The following is a 17,667-nucleotide window of genomic DNA, read 5'->3' as shown; positions in this document are numbered from 1 at the left end:
AGATGATGCCCAGAGAGTGAACCTTCATTCATAAACTTGATGCCCAGGCAGAGAACCTTCATTCATAACGATTATACCGGAGAGAGAACCTGGTTTCATACAGATATTACCCAGAGAGTACCTTCATTCATAAAGTTGATGCCCAGAGAGAAAACATTCTATCATAAGTTGATGCCCAAGAGAGGACCTTCATTCATAAAGATGATGCGCAGAGAGAGAACCTTCATTCATAAAGATGATGCCCAGAGAGAGAACCTTCATTCATAGAGATGATGCCCAGAGAGTGAACCTTCATTCATAAACTTGATGCCCAGGCAGAGAACCTTCATTCATAACGATTATACCGGAGAGAGAACCTGGTTTCATACAGATATTACCCAGAGAGTACCTTCATTCATAAAGGTGATGCCCAGGCAGAGAAAGTACTTTCATAAAGATGATGCCCAGGCAGAAAACCTTCTTTCATAAAGATGATGCCCAGAGAACCTACATTCATAAAATGATACCCAGAGAGAGAACCTTTATTCATAAAGATGATGCCCAGAGAGATAATCTTCATTCATATATATGATGCCCAGACAGAGAATCTTGTTTCTTAAAGATGATGTCGAGAGAGGGAACCTTCATTCATAGAGATGATCCCCAGGCAGAGAACCTTTCGTAATGATGATGCCAAGGCAGAGAACCTTATTTCATAAAGAGGATGCCCAGAGAGAGAACCTTCATTCATAAAGAAGATGTCCAGGCAGAGAACCTTCATTCATAAACATGATGCCCAGTCAGAGAACCTTCATTCATAAAGATGATTCCCAGACAGAGGACATTCATTCATAAAGATGATGTCCACCAGAGAACATTGTTTCATAAAGATGATACCCACAGAGAGTACCTTCATTAATAAAGAATATTCCCAGGCAGAGAAAGTACTTTCGTAAGATGATGCCCAGGCAGAAAACCTTCTTTCATAAAGATGATGCCCAGAGAGAGATACTTCATTCATATATATGATGCCCAGACAGAAAATCTTGTTTCATAAAGATGATGCCCAGAGAGAGAACCTTCATTCATAAAGATGATGCCCAGGCAGATAACCTTTCGTAAAGATGATGCCCAGGTAGAGAACATTCATTCATATAGATGATGCGCAGAGAGAGACCTTCTTTCTTAAAGATGATGCACAGGCATAGAACCTACTTTCATAAAGATGATGCCCAGGCAGAAAACCTTCTTTTATAAAGATGATGCCCAGAGAGAAATACTTCATTCATATATATGATGCCCAGACAGAGAATCTTGTTTCATAAAGATGATGCCCCGAGAGAGGACCTTCTTTCATAAAGATGATGCCCAGGCAGAGATCCTTCATTCATAAAGATAATGCCAAGGCAGAGAACCTTCATTAATAAAGATGATGCCCAGAAAGAGAACCTTCATTCATAAAGATGTTACCCGAGAAAGAACCTTGTTTCATAAAGATGATGCCCAGAGAGTGTACCTTCATTCATAAAGATGATGTCCACCAGAGAACCTTGTTTCATAAAGATGATACCCACAGAGATACCTTCATTCATATAGATGATTCCCAGGTAGAGAAAGTACTTTCGTAAGATGATGCCCAGGCAGAAAACCTTCTTTCATAAAGATGATGCCCAGAGAGAGATACTTCATTCATATATATGATGCCCAGACAGATAATCTTGTTTCATAAAAATGATGCCCAGGGACAGAACCTTCATTCCTAAAGATGATGCCCAGGCAGATAACCTTTCATAAAGATGATGCCCAGGCAGAGAACTTTCATTCTTATAGATGATGCCCAGAGGGAGACCTTCTTTCTTGAAGATGATGCCCAGAGAGAGAACCTTCTTTCTTAAAGTTGATGCCCAGGCAGAGAACCTTCATTCATAACGATGATGCCAAATCAGAGAAGCTTCATTCATAAAGAGGATGCCCAGAGAGAGAACCTTCTGTCTTAAAGATGATGCCCAGAGAAAGAACCTTCATTCATAAAGATGATGCGCAGAGAGAGAACCTTCATTCATAAAGATGATGCCCAGTAAGAGAACCTTCATTCATAGAGATGATCCCCAGGCAGAGAACCTTTCTGAATGATGATGCCAAGGCAGAGAACCTTATTTCATAAAGAGGATGCCCAGAGAGAGAACCTTCATTCATAAAGAAGATGTCCAGGCAGAAAACCTTCATTCATAAACATGATGCGCAGTCAGAGAACCTTCATTCATAAAGATGATTCCCAGACAGAGGACATTCATTCATAAAGATGATGTCCACCAGAGAACATTGTTTCATAAAGATGATACCCACAGAGAGTACCTTCATTAATAAAGATGATTCCCAGGCAGAGAAAGTACTTTCGTAAGATGATGCCCAGGCAGAAAACCTTCTTTCATAAAGATGATGCCCAGAGAGAGATACTTCATCCATATATATGATGCCCAGACAGAGTATCTTGTTTCATAAAGATGATGCCCAGAGAGAGAACCTTCATTCATAAAGATGATGCCCAAGCAGATAACCTTTCGTAAAGATGATGCCCAGGTAGAGAACATTCATTCATATAGATGATGCGCAGAGAGAGACCTTCTTTCTTAAAGATGATGCACAGGCATAGAACCTACTTTCATAAAGATGATGCCCAGGCAGAAAACCTTCTTTCATAAAGATGATGCCCAGAGAGAGATACTTCATTCATATATATGATGCCCAGACAGAGAATCTTGTTTCATAAAGATGATGCCCCGAGAGAGGACCTTCTTTCATAAAGATGATGCCCAGGCAGAGATCCTTCATTCATAAAGATAATGCCAAGGCAGAGAACCTTCATCAATAAAGATGATGCCCAGAAAGAGAACCTTCATTCATAAAGATGTTACCAGAGAAAGAACCTTGTTTCATAAAGATGATGCCCAGAGAGTGTACCTTCATTCATAAAGATGATGTCCACCAGAGAACCTTGTTTCATAAAGATGATGCCAAGAGAGAGTACCTTCATTCATAAAGTTGATGCCCAGAGAGAAAACATTCTTTCATAATTTGATGCCCAAGATAGAACTTTCTTTCATAAAGTTGATGCCCAGAGAGAAAACATTCTATCATAAGTTGATGCCCAAGAGAGAACCTTCATTCATAAAGATGATGCGCAGAGAGAGAACCTTCATTCATAAAGATGATGCCCAGAGAGAGAACCTTCATTCATAGAGATGATGCCCAGAGAGTGAACCTTCATTCATAAACTTGATGCCCAGGCAGAGAACCTTCATTCATAACGATTATACCAGAGAGAGAACCTGGTTTCATACAGATATTACCCTGAGAGTACCTTCATTCATAAAGATGATGCCCAGGTAGAGAAAGTACTTTTGTCAAGATGATGCCCAGGCAGAAAACCTTCTTTCATAAAGATGATGCCCAGAAAACCTACATTCATAAAATGATGCCCAGAGAGAGAAACTTTATTCATAAATGTGATGCCCAGAGAGATAATTTTTGTTCATATATATGATGCCCAGAGAGAGCCTTCATTCATTAAGATGATGCCCAGGCAGAGAACTTTCATTCATAAAGATGATGCCAAATCAGAGAAGCTTCTTTCATAACGATGATGCCAATAGGGAGAACCTTCTGTCTTAAAGATGATGCCCAGAGAAAGAACCTTCATTCATAAAGATGATGCCCAGAGAGAGAACCTTCATTCATGAAGATGATGTCCAGAGACCCTACTCTCATAAAATGAAGGCCAGAGGGAGAACCTTCATCAAGAATGATGATGCCCAGAGAGAGAACCTTCATTCATGAAGATGATGTCCAGAGAGAGAATCTTCTTTCATAAGGATGATGCCCAGAGTAAGAACCTTCATTCATGAAGTTGATGCCCAGAGAGAGAACCTTCTTTCATAAACTTGATGCCCAGAGAGAGAACGTTTCGTAAAGATGATGCTCAGACCTAGAATCTTATTTCATAAATAGGATGCCCAGAGAGAGAACCTTTATTCATAAAGATGATGCCCAGAGAGAGAACCTTCTTTCATAAAGATGATGCCCTGAGAGAGAACCTTCATTCATAAACATGATGCCAAGAGAACCTACATTCATAAAATGAAGGCCAGAGGGAGAACCTTCATCAATAAAGATGATTCCCAGAGAGAGAACCTTCTTTCATAAAGATGATGCCCAGAGAGAGAGCCTTCATTCATAAAGATGATGTCCAGAGAGAGAACCTTGTTTCATAAAGATGATGCCAAGAGAGAGTACCTTCATTCATAAAGTTGATGCCCAGAGAGAAAACGTTCTTTCATAATTTGATGCCCAAGATAGAACTTTCTTTCATAAAGTTGATGCCCAGAGAGAAAACATTCTATCATAAGTTGATGCCCAAGAGTGAACCTTCATTCATAAAGATGATGCCCAGGGAGAGAACCTTCATTCATAGAGATGATGCCCAGAGAGTGAACCTTCATTCATAAACTTGATGCCCAGGCAGAGAACCTTCATTCATAACGATTATACCGGAGAGAGAACCTGGTTTCATACAGATATTACCCAGAGAGTACCTTCATTCATAAAGTTGATGCCCAGAGAGAAAACATTCTATCATAAGTTGATGCCCAAGAGAGAACCTTCATTCATAAAGATGATGCGCAGAGAGAGAACCTTCATTCATAAAGATGATGCCCAGAGAGAGAACCTTCATTCATAGAGATGATGCCCAGAGAGTGAACCTTCATTCATAAACTTGATGCCCAGGCAGAGAACCTTCATTCATAACGATTATACCGGAGAGAGAACCTGGTTTCATACAGATATTACCCAGAGAGTACCTTCATTCATAAAGGTGATGCCCAGGCAGAGAAAGTACTTTCATAAAGATGATGCCCAGGCAGAAAACCTTCTTTCATAAAGATGATGCCCAGAGAACCTACATTCATAAAATGATACCCAGAGAGAGAACCTTTATTCATAAAGATGATGCCCAGAGAGATAATCTTCATTCATATATATGATGCCCAGACAGAGAATCTTGTTTCTTAAAGATGATGTCGAGAGAGGGAACCTTCATTCATAGAGATGATCCCCAGGCAGAGAACCTTTCTGAATGATGATGCCAAGGCAGAGAACCTTATTTCATAAAGAGGATGCCCAGAGAGAGAACCTTCATTCATAAAGAAGATGTCCAGGCAGAGAACCTTCATTCATAAACATGATGCCCAGTCAGACACCTTCATTCATAAAGATGATTCCCAGACAGAGGACATTCATTCATAAAGATGATGTCCTCCAGAGAACATTGTTTCATAAAGATGATACCCACAGAGAGTACCTTCATTAATAAAGATGATTCCCAGGCAGAGAAAGTACTTTCGTAAGATGATGCCCAGGCAGAAAACCTTCTTTCATAAAGATGATGCCCAGAGAGAGATACTTCATTCATATATATGATGCCCAGACAGAAAATCTTGTTTCATAAAGATTATGCCCAGAGAGAGAACCTTCATTCATAAAGATGATGCCCAGGCAGATAACCTTTCGTAAAGATGATGCCCAGGTAGAGAACATTCATTCATATAGATGATGCGCAGAGAGAGACCTTCTTTCTTAAAGATGATGCACAGGCATAGAACCTACTTTCATAAAGATGATGCCAGGCAGAAAACCTTCTTTCATAAAGATGATGCCCAGAGAGAAATACTTCATTCATATATATGATGCCCAGACAGAGAATCTTGTTTCATAAAGATGATGCCCCGAGAGAGGACCTTCTTTCATAAAGATGATGCCCAGGCAGAGATCCTTCATTCATAAAGATAATGCCAAGGCAGAGAACCTTCATCAATAAAGATGATGCCCAGAAAGAGAACCTTCATTCATAAAGATGTTACCAGAGAAAGAACCTTGTTTCATAAAGATGATGCCCAGAGAGTGTACCTTCATTCATAAAGATGATGTCCACCAGAGAACCTTGTTTCATAAAGATGATGCCAAGAGAGAGTACCTTCATTCATAAAGTTGATGCCCAGAGAGAAAACATTCTTTCATAATTTGATGCCCAAGATAGAACTTTCTTTCATAAAGTTGATGCCCAGAGAGAAAACATTCTATCATAAGTTGATGCCCAAGAGAGAACCTTCATTCATAAAGATGATGCGCAGAGAGAGAACCTTCATTCATAAAGATGATGCCCAGAGAGAGAACCTTCATTCATAGAGATGATGCCCAGAGAGTGAACCTTCATTCATAAACTTGATGCCCAGGCAGAGAACCTTCATTCATAACGATTATACCAGAGAGAGAACCTGGTTTCATACAGATATTACCCTGAGAGTACCTTCATTCATAAAGATGATGCCCAGGCAGAGAACCTTTCGTAATGATGATGCCAAGGCAGAGAACCTTATTTCATAAAGAGGATGCCCAGAGAGAGAACCTTCATTCATAAAGAAGATGTCCAGGCAGAGAACCTTCATTCATAAACATGATGCGCAGTCAGAGAACCTTCATTCATAAAGATGATTCCCAGACAGAGGACATTCATTCATAAAGATGATGTCCACCAGAGAACATTGTTTCATAAAGATGATACCCACAGAGAGTACCTTCATTAATAAAGATGATTCCCAGGCAGAGAAAGTACTTTCGTAAGATGATGCCCAGGCAGAAAACCTTCTTTCATAAAGATGATGCCCAGAGAGAGATACTTCATTCATATATATGATGCCCAGACAGAAAATCTTGTTTCATAAAGATGATGCCCAGAGAGAGAACCTTCATTCATAAAGATGATGCCCAGGCAGATAACCTTTCGTAAAGATGATGCCCAGGTAGAGAACATTCATTCATATAGATGATGCGCAGAGAGAGACCTTCTTTCTTAAAGATGATGCACAGGCATAGAACCTACTTTCATAAAGATGATGCCCAGGCAGAAAACCTTCTTTCATAAAGATGATGCCCAGAGAGAAATACTTCATTCATATATATGATGCCCAGACAGAGAATCTTGTTTCATAAAGATGATGCCCCGAGAGAGGACCTTCTTTCATAAAGATGATGCCCAGGCAGAGATCCTTCATTCATAAAGATAATGCCAAGGCAGAGAACCTTCATTAATAAAGATGATGCCCAGAAAGAGAACCTTCATTCATAAAGATGTTACCCGAGAAAGAACCTTGTTTCATAAAGATGATGCCCAGAGAGTGTACCTTCATTCATAAAGATGATGTCCACCAGAGAACCTTGTTTCATAAAGATGATACCCACAGAGATACCTTCATTCATATAGATGATTCCCAGGTAGAGAAAGTACTTTCGTAAGATGATGCCCAGGCAGAAAACCTTCTTTCATAAAGATGATGCCCAGAGAGAGATACTTCATTCATATATATGATGCCCAGACAGATAATCTTGTTTCATAAAAATGATGCCCAGGGACAGAACCTTCATTCCTAAAGATGATGCCCAGGCAGATAACCTTTCATAAAGATGATGCCCAGGCAGAGAACTTTCATTCTTATAGATGATGCCCAGAGGGAGACCTTCTTTCTTGAAGATGATGCCCAGAGAGAGAACCTTCTTTCTTAAAGTTGATGCCCTGGCAGAGAACCTTCATTCATAACGATGATGCCAAATCAGAGAAGCTTCATTCATAAAGATGATGCCCAGAGAGAGAACCTTCTGTCTTAAAGATGATGCCCAGAGAAAGAACCTTCATTCATAAAGATGATGCGCAGAGAGAGAACCTTCATTCATAAAGATGATGCCCAGTAAGAGAACCTTCATTCATAGAGATGATCCCCAGGCAGAGAACCTTTCTGAATGATGATGCCAAGGCAGAGAACCTTATTTCATAAAGAGGATGCCCAGAGAGAGAACCTTCATTCATAAAGAAGATGTCCAGGCAGAGAACCTTCATTCATAAACATGATGCGCAGTCAGAGAACCTTCATTCATAAAGATGATTCCCAGACAGAGGACATTCATTCATAAAGATGATGTCCACCAGAGAACATTGTTTCATAAAGATGATACCCACAGAGAGTACCTTCATTAATAAAGATGATTCCCAGGCAGAGAAAGTACTTTCGTAAGATGATGCCCAGGCAGAAAACCTTCTTTCATAAAGATGATGCCCAGAGAGAGATACTTCATCCATATATATGATGCCCAGACAGAGTATCTTGTTTCATAAAGATGATGCCCAGAGAGAGAACCTTCATTCATAAAGATGATGCCCAAGCAGATAACCTTTCGTAAAGATGATGCCCAGGTAGAGAACATTCATTCATATAGATGATGCGCAGAGAGAGACCTTCTTTCTTAAAGATGATGCACAGGCATAGAACCTACTTTCATAAAGATGATGCCCAGGCAGAAAACCTTCTTTCATAAAGATGATGCCCAGAGAGAGATACTTCATTCATATATATGATGCCCAGACAGAGAATCTTGTTTCATAAAGATGATGCCCCGAGAGAGGACCTTCTTTCATAAAGATGATGCCCAGGCAGAGATCCTTCATTCATAAAGATAATGCCAAGGCAGAGAACCTTCATCAATAAAGATGATGCCCAGAAAGAGAACCTTCATTCATAAAGATGTTACCAGAGAAAGAACCTTGTTTCATAAAGATGATGCCCAGAGAGTGTACCTTCATTCATAAAGATGATGTCCACCAGAGAACCTTGTTTCATAAAGATGATGCCAAGAGAGAGTACCTTCATTCATAAAGTTGATGCCCAGAGAGAAAACATTCTTTCATAATTTGATGCCCAAGATAGAACTTTCTTTCATAAAGTTGATGCCCAGAGAGAAAACATTCTATCATAAGTTGATGCCCAAGAGAGAACCTTCATTCATAAAGATGATGCGCAGAGAGAGAACCTTCATTCATAAAGATGATGCCCAGAGAGAGAACCTTCATTCATAGAGATGATGCCCAGAGAGTGAACCTTCATTCATAAACTTGATGCCCAGGCAGAGAACCTTCATTCATAACGATTATACCAGAGAGAGAACCTGGTTTCATACAGATATTACCCTGAGAGTACCTTCATTCATAAAGATGATGCCCAGGTAGAGAAAGTACTTTTGTCAAGATGATGCCCAGGCAGAAAACCTTCTTTCATAAAGATGATGCCCAGAAAACCTACATTCATAAAATGATGCCCAGAGAGAGAAACTTTATTCATAAATGTGATGCCCAGAGAGATAATTTTTGTTCATATATATGATGCCCAGAGAGAGCCTTCATTCATTAAGATGATGCCCAGGCAGAGAACTTTCATTCATAAAGATGATGCCAAATCAGAGAAGCTTCTTTCATAACGATGATGCCAATAGGGAGAACCTTCTGTCTTAAAGATGATGCCCAGAGAAAGAACCTTCATTCATAAAGATGATGCCCAGAGAGAGAACCTTCATTCATGAAGATGATGTCCAGAGACCCTACTCTCATAAAATGAAGGCCAGAGGGAGAACCTTCATCAAGAATGATGATGCCCAGAGAGAGAACCTTCATTCATGAAGATGATGTCCAGAGAGAGAATCTTCTTTCATAAGGATGATGCCCAGAGTAAGAACCTTCATTCATGAAGTTGATGCCCAGAGAGAGAACCTTCTTTCATAAACTTGATGCCCAGAGAGAGAACGTTTCGTAAAGATGATGCTCAGACCTAGAATCTTATTTCATAAATAGGATGCCCAGAGAGAGAACCTTTATTCATAAAGATGATGCCCAGAGAGAGAACCTTCTTTCATAAAGATGATGCCCTGAGAGAGAACCTTCATTCATAAACATGATGCCAAGAGAACCTACATTCATAAAATGAAGGCCAGAGGGAGAACCTTCATCAATAAAGATGATTCCCAGAGAGAGAACCTTCTTTCATAAAGATGATGCCCAGAGAGAGAGCCTTCATTCATAAAGATGATGTCCAGAGAGAGAACCTTGTTTCATAAAGATGATGCCAAGAGAGAGTACCTTCATTCATAAAGTTGATGCCCAGAGAGAAAACGTTCTTTCATAATTTGATGCCCAAGATAGAACTTTCTTTCATAAAGTTGATGCCCAGAGAGAAAACATTCTATCATAAGTTGATGCCCAAGAGTGAACCTTCATTCATAAAGATGATGCCCAGGGAGAGAACCTTCATTCATAGAGATGATGCCCAGAGAGTGAACCTTCATTCATAAACTTGATGCCCAGGCAGAGAACCTTCATTCATAACGATTATACCGGAGAGAGAACCTGGTTTCATACAGATATTACCCAGAGAGTACCTTCATTCATAAAGTTGATGCCCAGAGAGAAAACATTCTATCATAAGTTGATGCCCAAGAGAGAACCTTCATTCATAAAGATGATGCGCAGAGAGAGAACCTTCATTCATAAAGATGATGCCCAGAGAGAGAACCTTCATTCATAGAGATGATGCCCAGAGAGTGAACCTTCATTCATAAACTTGATGCCCAGGCAGAGAACCTTCATTCATAACGATTATACCGGAGAGAGAACCTGGTTTCATACAGATATTACCCAGAGAGTACCTTCATTCATAAAGGTGATGCCCAGGCAGAGAAAGTACTTTCATAAAGATGATGCCCAGGCAGAAAACCTTCTTTCATAAAGATGATGCCCAGAGAACCTACATTCATAAAATGATACCCAGAGAGAGAACCTTTATTCATAAAGATGATGCCCAGAGAGATAATCTTCATTCATATATATGATGCCCAGACAGAGAATCTTGTTTCTTAAAGATGATGTCGAGAGAGGGAACCTTCATTCATAGAGATGATCCCCAGGCAGAGAACCTTTCTGAATGATGATGCCAAGGCAGAGAACCTTATTTCATAAAGAGGATGCCCAGAGAGAGAACCTTCATTCATAAAGAAGATGTCCAGGCAGAGAACCTTCATTCATAAACATGATGCCCAGTCAGACACCTTCATTCATAAAGATGATTCCCAGACAGAGGACATTCATTCATAAAGATGATGTCCTCCAGAGAACATTGTTTCATAAAGATGATACCCACAGAGAGTACCTTCATTAATAAAGATGATTCCCAGGCAGAGAAAGTACTTTCGTAAGATGATGCCCAGGCAGAAAACCTTCTTTCATAAAGATGATGCCCAGAGAGAGATACTTCATTCATATATATGATGCCCAGACAGAAAATCTTGTTTCATAAAGATTATGCCCAGAGAGAGAACCTTCATTCATAAAGATGATGCCCAGGCAGATAACCTTTCGTAAAGATGATGCCCAGGTAGAGAACATTCATTCATATAGATGATGCGCAGAGAGAGACCTTCTTTCTTAAAGATGATGCACAGGCATAGAACCTACTTTCATAAAGATGATGCCAGGCAGAAAACCTTCTTTCATAAAGATGATGCCCAGAGAGAAATACTTCATTCATATATATGATGCCCAGACAGAGAATCTTGTTTCATAAAGATGATGCCCCGAGAGAGGACCTTCTTTCATAAAGATGATGCCCAGGCAGAGATCCTTCATTCATAAAGATAATGCCAAGGCAGAGAACCTTCATCAATAAAGATGATGCCCAGAAAGAGAACCTTCATTCATAAAGATGTTACCAGAGAAAGAACCTTGTTTCATAAAGATGATGCCCAGAGAGTGTACCTTCATTCATAAAGATGATGTCCACCAGAGAACCTTGTTTCATAAAGATGATGCCAAGAGAGAGTACCTTCATTCATAAAGTTGATGCCCAGAGAGAAAACATTCTTTCATAATTTGATGCCCAAGATAGAACTTTCTTTCATAAAGTTGATGCCCAGAGAGAAAACATTCTATCATAAGTTGATGCCCAAGAGAGAACCTTCATTCATAAAGATGATGCGCAGAGAGAGAACCTTCATTCATAAAGATGATGCCCAGAGAGAGAACCTTCATTCATAGAGATGATGCCCAGAGAGTGAACCTTCATTCATAAACTTGATGCCCAGGCAGAGAACCTTCATTCATAACGATTATACCAGAGAGAGAACCTGGTTTCATACAGATATTACCCTGAGAGTACCTTCATTCATAAAGATGATGCCCAGGTAGAGAAAGTACTTTTGTCAAGATGATGCCCAGGCAGAAAACCTTCTTTCATAAAGATGATGCCCAGAAAACCTACATTCATAAAATGATGCCCAGAGAGAGAAACTTTATTCATAAATGTGATGCCCAGAGAGATAATTTTTGTTCATATATATGATGCCCAGAGAGAGCCTTCATTCATTAAGATGATGCCCAGGCAGAGAACTTTCATTCATAAAGATGATGCCAAATCAGAGAAGCTTCTTTCATAACGATGATGCCAATAGGGAGAACCTTCTGTCTTAAAGATGATGCCCAGAGAAAGAACCTTCATTCATAAAGATGATGCCCAGAGAGAGAACCTTCATTCATGAAGATGATGTCCAGAGACCCTACTCTCATAAAATGAAGGCCAGAGGGAGAACCTTCATCAAGAATGATGATGCCCAGAGAGAGAACCTTCATTCATGAAGATGATGTCCAGAGAGAGAATCTTCTTTCATAAGGATGATGCCCAGAGTAAGAACCTTCATTCATGAAGTTGATGCCCAGAGAGAGAACCTTCTTTCATAAACTTGATGCCCAGAGAGAGAACGTTTCGTAAAGATGATGCTCAGACCTAGAATCTTATTTCATAAATAGGATGCCCAGAGAGAGAACCTTTATTCATAAAGATGATGCCCAGAGAGAGAACCTTCTTTCATAAAGATGATGCCCTGAGAGAGAACCTTCATTCATAAACATGATGCCAAGAGAACCTACATTCATAAAATGAAGGCCAGAGGGAGAACCTTCATCAATAAAGATGATTCCCAGAGAGAGAACCTTCTTTCATAAAGATGATGCCCAGAGAGAGAGCCTTCATTCATAAAGATGATGTCCAGAGAGAGAACCTTGTTTCATAAAGATGATGCCAAGAGAGAGTACCTTCATTCATAAAGTTGATGCCCAGAGAGAAAACGTTCTTTCATAATTTGATGCCCAAGATAGAACTTTCTTTCATAAAGTTGATGCCCAGAGAGAAAACATTCTATCATAAGTTGATGCCCAAGAGTGAACCTTCATTCATAAAGATGATGCCCAGGGAGAGAACCTTCATTCATAGAGATGATGCCCAGAGAGTGAACCTTCATTCATAAACTTGATGCCCAGGCAGAGAACCTTCATTCATAACGATTATACCGGAGAGAGAACCTGGTTTCATACAGATATTACCCAGAGAGTACCTTCATTCATAAAGTTGATGCCCAGAGAGAAAACATTCTATCATAAGTTGATGCCCAAGAGAGAACCTTCATTCATAAAGATGATGCGCAGAGAGAGAACCTTCATTCATAAAGATGATGCCCAGAGAGAGAACCTTCATTCATAGAGATGATGCCCAGAGAGTGAACCTTCATTCATAAACTTGATGCCCAGGCAGAGAACCTTCATTCATAACGATTATACCGGAGAGAGAACCTGGTTTCATACAGATATTACCCAGAGAGTACCTTCATTCATAAAGGTGATGCCCAGGCAGAGAAAGTACTTTCATAAAGATGATGCCCAGGCAGAAAACCTTCTTTCATAAAGATGATGCCCAGAGAACCTACATTCATAAAATGATACCCAGAGAGAGAACCTTTATTCATAAAGATGATGCCCAGAGAGATAATCTTCATTCATATATATGATGCCCAGACAGAGAATCTTGTTTCTTAAAGATGATGTCGAGAGAGGGAACCTTCATTCATAGAGATGATCCCCAGGCAGAGAACCTTTCTGAATGATGATGCCAAGGCAGAGAACCTTATTTCATAAAGAGGATGCCCAGAGAGAGAACCTTCATTCATAAAGAAGATGTCCAGGCAGAGAACCTTCATTCATAAACATGATGCCCAGTCAGAGAACCTTCATTCATAAAGATGATTCCCAGACAGAGGACATTCATTCATAAAGATGATGTCCACCGGAGAACATTGTTTCATAAAGATGATACCCACAGAGAGTACCTTCATTAATAAAGATGATTCCCAGGCAGAGAAAGTACTTTCGTAAGATGATGCCCAGGCAGAAAACCTTCTTTCATAAAGATGATGCCCAGAGAGAGATACTTCATTCATATATATGATGCCCAGACAGAAAATCTTGTTTCATAAAGATGATGCCCAGAGAGAGAACCTTCATTCATAAAGATGATGCCCAGGCAGATAACCTTTCGTAAAGATGATGCCCAGGTAGAGAACATTCATTCATATAGATGATGCGCAGAGAGAGACCTTCTTTCTTAAAGATGATGCACAGGCATAGAACCTACTTTCATAAAGATGATGCCCAGGCAGAAAACCTTCTTTCATAAAGATGATGCCCAGAGAGAAATACTTCATTCATATATATGATGCCCAGACAGAGAATCTTGTTTCATAAAGATGATGCCCCGAGAGAGGACCTTCTTTCATAAAGATGATGCCCAGGCAGAGATCCTTCATTCATAAAGATAATGCCAAGGCAGAGAACCTTCATTAAGAAAGATGATGCCCAGAAAGAGAACCTTCATTCATAAAGATGTTACCCGAGAAAGAACCTTGTTTCATAAAGATGATGCCCAGAGAGTGTACCTTCATTCATAAAGATGATGTCCACCAGAGAACCTTGTTTCATAAAGATGATACCCACAGAGATACCTTCATTCATATAGATGATTCCCAGGTAGAGAAAGTACTTTCGTAAGATGATGCCCAGGCAGAAAACCTTCTTTCATAAAGATGATGCCCAGAGAGAGATACTTCATTCATATATATGATGCCCAGACAGATAATCTTGTTTCATAAAAATGATGCCCAGGGACAGAACCTTCATTCCTAAAGATGATGCCCAGGCAGATAACCTTTCATAAAGATGATGCCCAGGCAGAGAACTTTCATTCTTATAGATGATGCCCAGAGGGAGACCTTCTTTCTTGAAGATGATGCCCAGAGAGAGAACCTTCTTTCTTAAAGTTGATGCCCAGGCAGAGAACCTTCATTCATAACGATGATGCCAAATCAGAGAAGCTTCATTCATAAAGATGATGCCCAGAGAGAGAACCTTCTGTCTTAAAGATGATGCCCAGAGAAAGAACCTTCATTCATAAAGATGATGCCCAGAGAGAGAACCTTCATTCATGAAGATGATGTCCAGAGACCCTACATTCATAAAATGAAGGCCAGAGGGAGAACCTTCATCAAGAAAGATGATCCCTATAGAGAGAACCTTCATTCATGAAGATGATGTCCAGAGAGAGAACCTTCTCTCATAAAGATGATGCCCAGTGTAAGAACCTTCATTCATGAGGTTGATGCCCAGAGAGAGAACCTTCTTTCATAAAGTTGATGCCCAGAGAGAGAACGTTTCGTAAAGATGATGCTCAGACCTAGGACCTTATTTCATAAATAGGATGCCCAGAGAGTGAACCTTCATTCATAAACATGATGCCCAGGCAGAGAACCTTCATTCATAACGATTATACCGGAGAGAGAACCTGGTTTCATACAGATATTACCCAGAGAGTACCTTCATTCATAAAGATGATGCCCAGGCAGAGAAAGTACTTTTGTAAAGATGATGCCCAGGCAGAAAACCTTCTTTCATAAAGATGATGCCCAGAGAACCTACATTCATAAAATGATGCCCAGAGGGAGAACCTACATTCATAAAATATTGCCCAGGAAGAGAACCTTCATTCATAAAGAGGATGCCCAGAGAGAGAACCTTTATTCATAAAGATGATGCCCAGAGAGAGAACCTTTATTCATAAACATGATGCCCAGACAGATAACTTTCATTTATAAAGATGATGCCCAGAGAGAGAACCTTCATTCGTGAAGATTATGTCCAGAGAAAGAACCTTCTTTCATAAAGATGATGCCCAAACAGAGATCTTTCTTTCATAAGGATGATGCCCAGAGAGCCTTCATTCATAAAGATGATACCACAGAGAGAACCTTGTTTCATAAAGATGATGCCCAGAGCGAGAACCTTCATTCATAAAGATGATTCCCAGACAGGGACCCTTGTTTCATAAAGATGATGCCCAGTGAGTGAACCTTCATTCATAAAATGATGCTCAGCAGAGAACCATCATTACTAAAGCTGATACCACAGACAGAACTTTGTTTCATAAAGATAATGCCCAGAGAGAGAACATTCTTTAATAAAGATGATGCCAAAACAGAGAACCATCTTTATTAAATGTGATTCCCAGAGAGAGAACTTGCTTTCATAAAGATGATGCCCAGAGAGAGAGAGAGCCTTCTTTCATAAAGATGAAGCCCCAGCAGAGAACCTTCATTTATATAGATGATGCCCAGACTTAGACCTTTGTTTCATAAAGGTGATGCCCAGGCAGAGAACTTTCATTCAACAAGATGATGACCAGAAAGAGAAACTTCTTTCATAAAGATGATGCCCAGACAGAGAACATCCATTCGTAAAGATGATGGCCAGAAAGAGAACCTTCATTTATGAGATGCACAGAGGGAGAAACTTCTTTCATAAAGATGATGCGCAGACAGAGAACGATTTTTAATAAAGATGATGCCCAGAGAGAGAACCTTCTTTCATAAAGATGATGCCCAGGGAGAGAGCCTTCATAAATAAAGATGATGCCCAGAGAGGGAGCCTTCATTCGTAAAGATGATGCCAGGCAGAGAACATTCATTCGTAAAGATGATGGCCAGAGAGAGAACCTTCATTTATCAAGATGATGGACAGAGAGAGAAACTTCTTTTATAAAGATGATGCACAGACAGAGAACCTTTTTTTCATAAAGATGATGCCCAGAGAGAGAAGCTTCATTCATACAGATGATGCCCAGGCAGAGAACCTTCATTCATAAAGATGATGCCCAGAGAGAGAACTTTCTTTCATAAACATGATGCCCAGAACGAAAATCTTCACTCATAAAGATGATGCCCAGAGAGGGAACGTTCATTCATAAAGATGATGCCCAGAAAACCTTCATTCACAATGATGATGCCCAGAGAGAGTACCTTGATTCACAAAGATGATGCCCAGGAAGGGAACCTTCTTTCGTAAAGATGATGCCCAGAGACAGTACCTTCATTCATAAAGATCATGCCAGGCAGAGAAACTTCCGTAATGATGATTCCCAGGCAGAGAACCTTCATTCATATAGATGATACCCAGACGTAGAACCTTGTTTCATAAAGAGGATGCCCAGAGAGAGATCATTTATTCATAAAGATGATGTCCAGAGAGAGAGCCTTAATTCATAAAGATGATGCCCAGAGAGAGAACTTTATTTATAAAGATGATAAACAGGCAGAGAACTTTCATTTATAAAGATGATGCCCAGGCAGAGAACCTTCATTCATAAAGATGATTTCCAGAGAGAGAACCTTATTTCATAAAGAGGATGCCCAGAGTAATAACTTTTATTCATAAAGATGATGCCCAGAAGGAGAGCCTTCATTCATAAAGATGATGCCCAGAGAACCTTCATTCATATAGATGATGCCCAGGCATAAAACTTTCTTTCATAAATATGATTTCCAGGCAAAGAACCTTCTTTCATAAAGATGATGCCCCAACAGAGAACCTTCTTTCATAAATAT

This window comes from Tenrec ecaudatus, chromosome Y (assembly GCF_050624435.1).
Source record: "Tenrec ecaudatus isolate mTenEca1 chromosome Y, mTenEca1.hap1, whole genome shotgun sequence".
NCBI classification, from domain to species: Eukaryota; Metazoa; Chordata; class Mammalia; order Afrosoricida; family Tenrecidae; genus Tenrec; species Tenrec ecaudatus.
The sequence above is the reverse complement of the archived record's forward strand: the minus strand, read 5'-3'. Positions refer to the sequence as shown.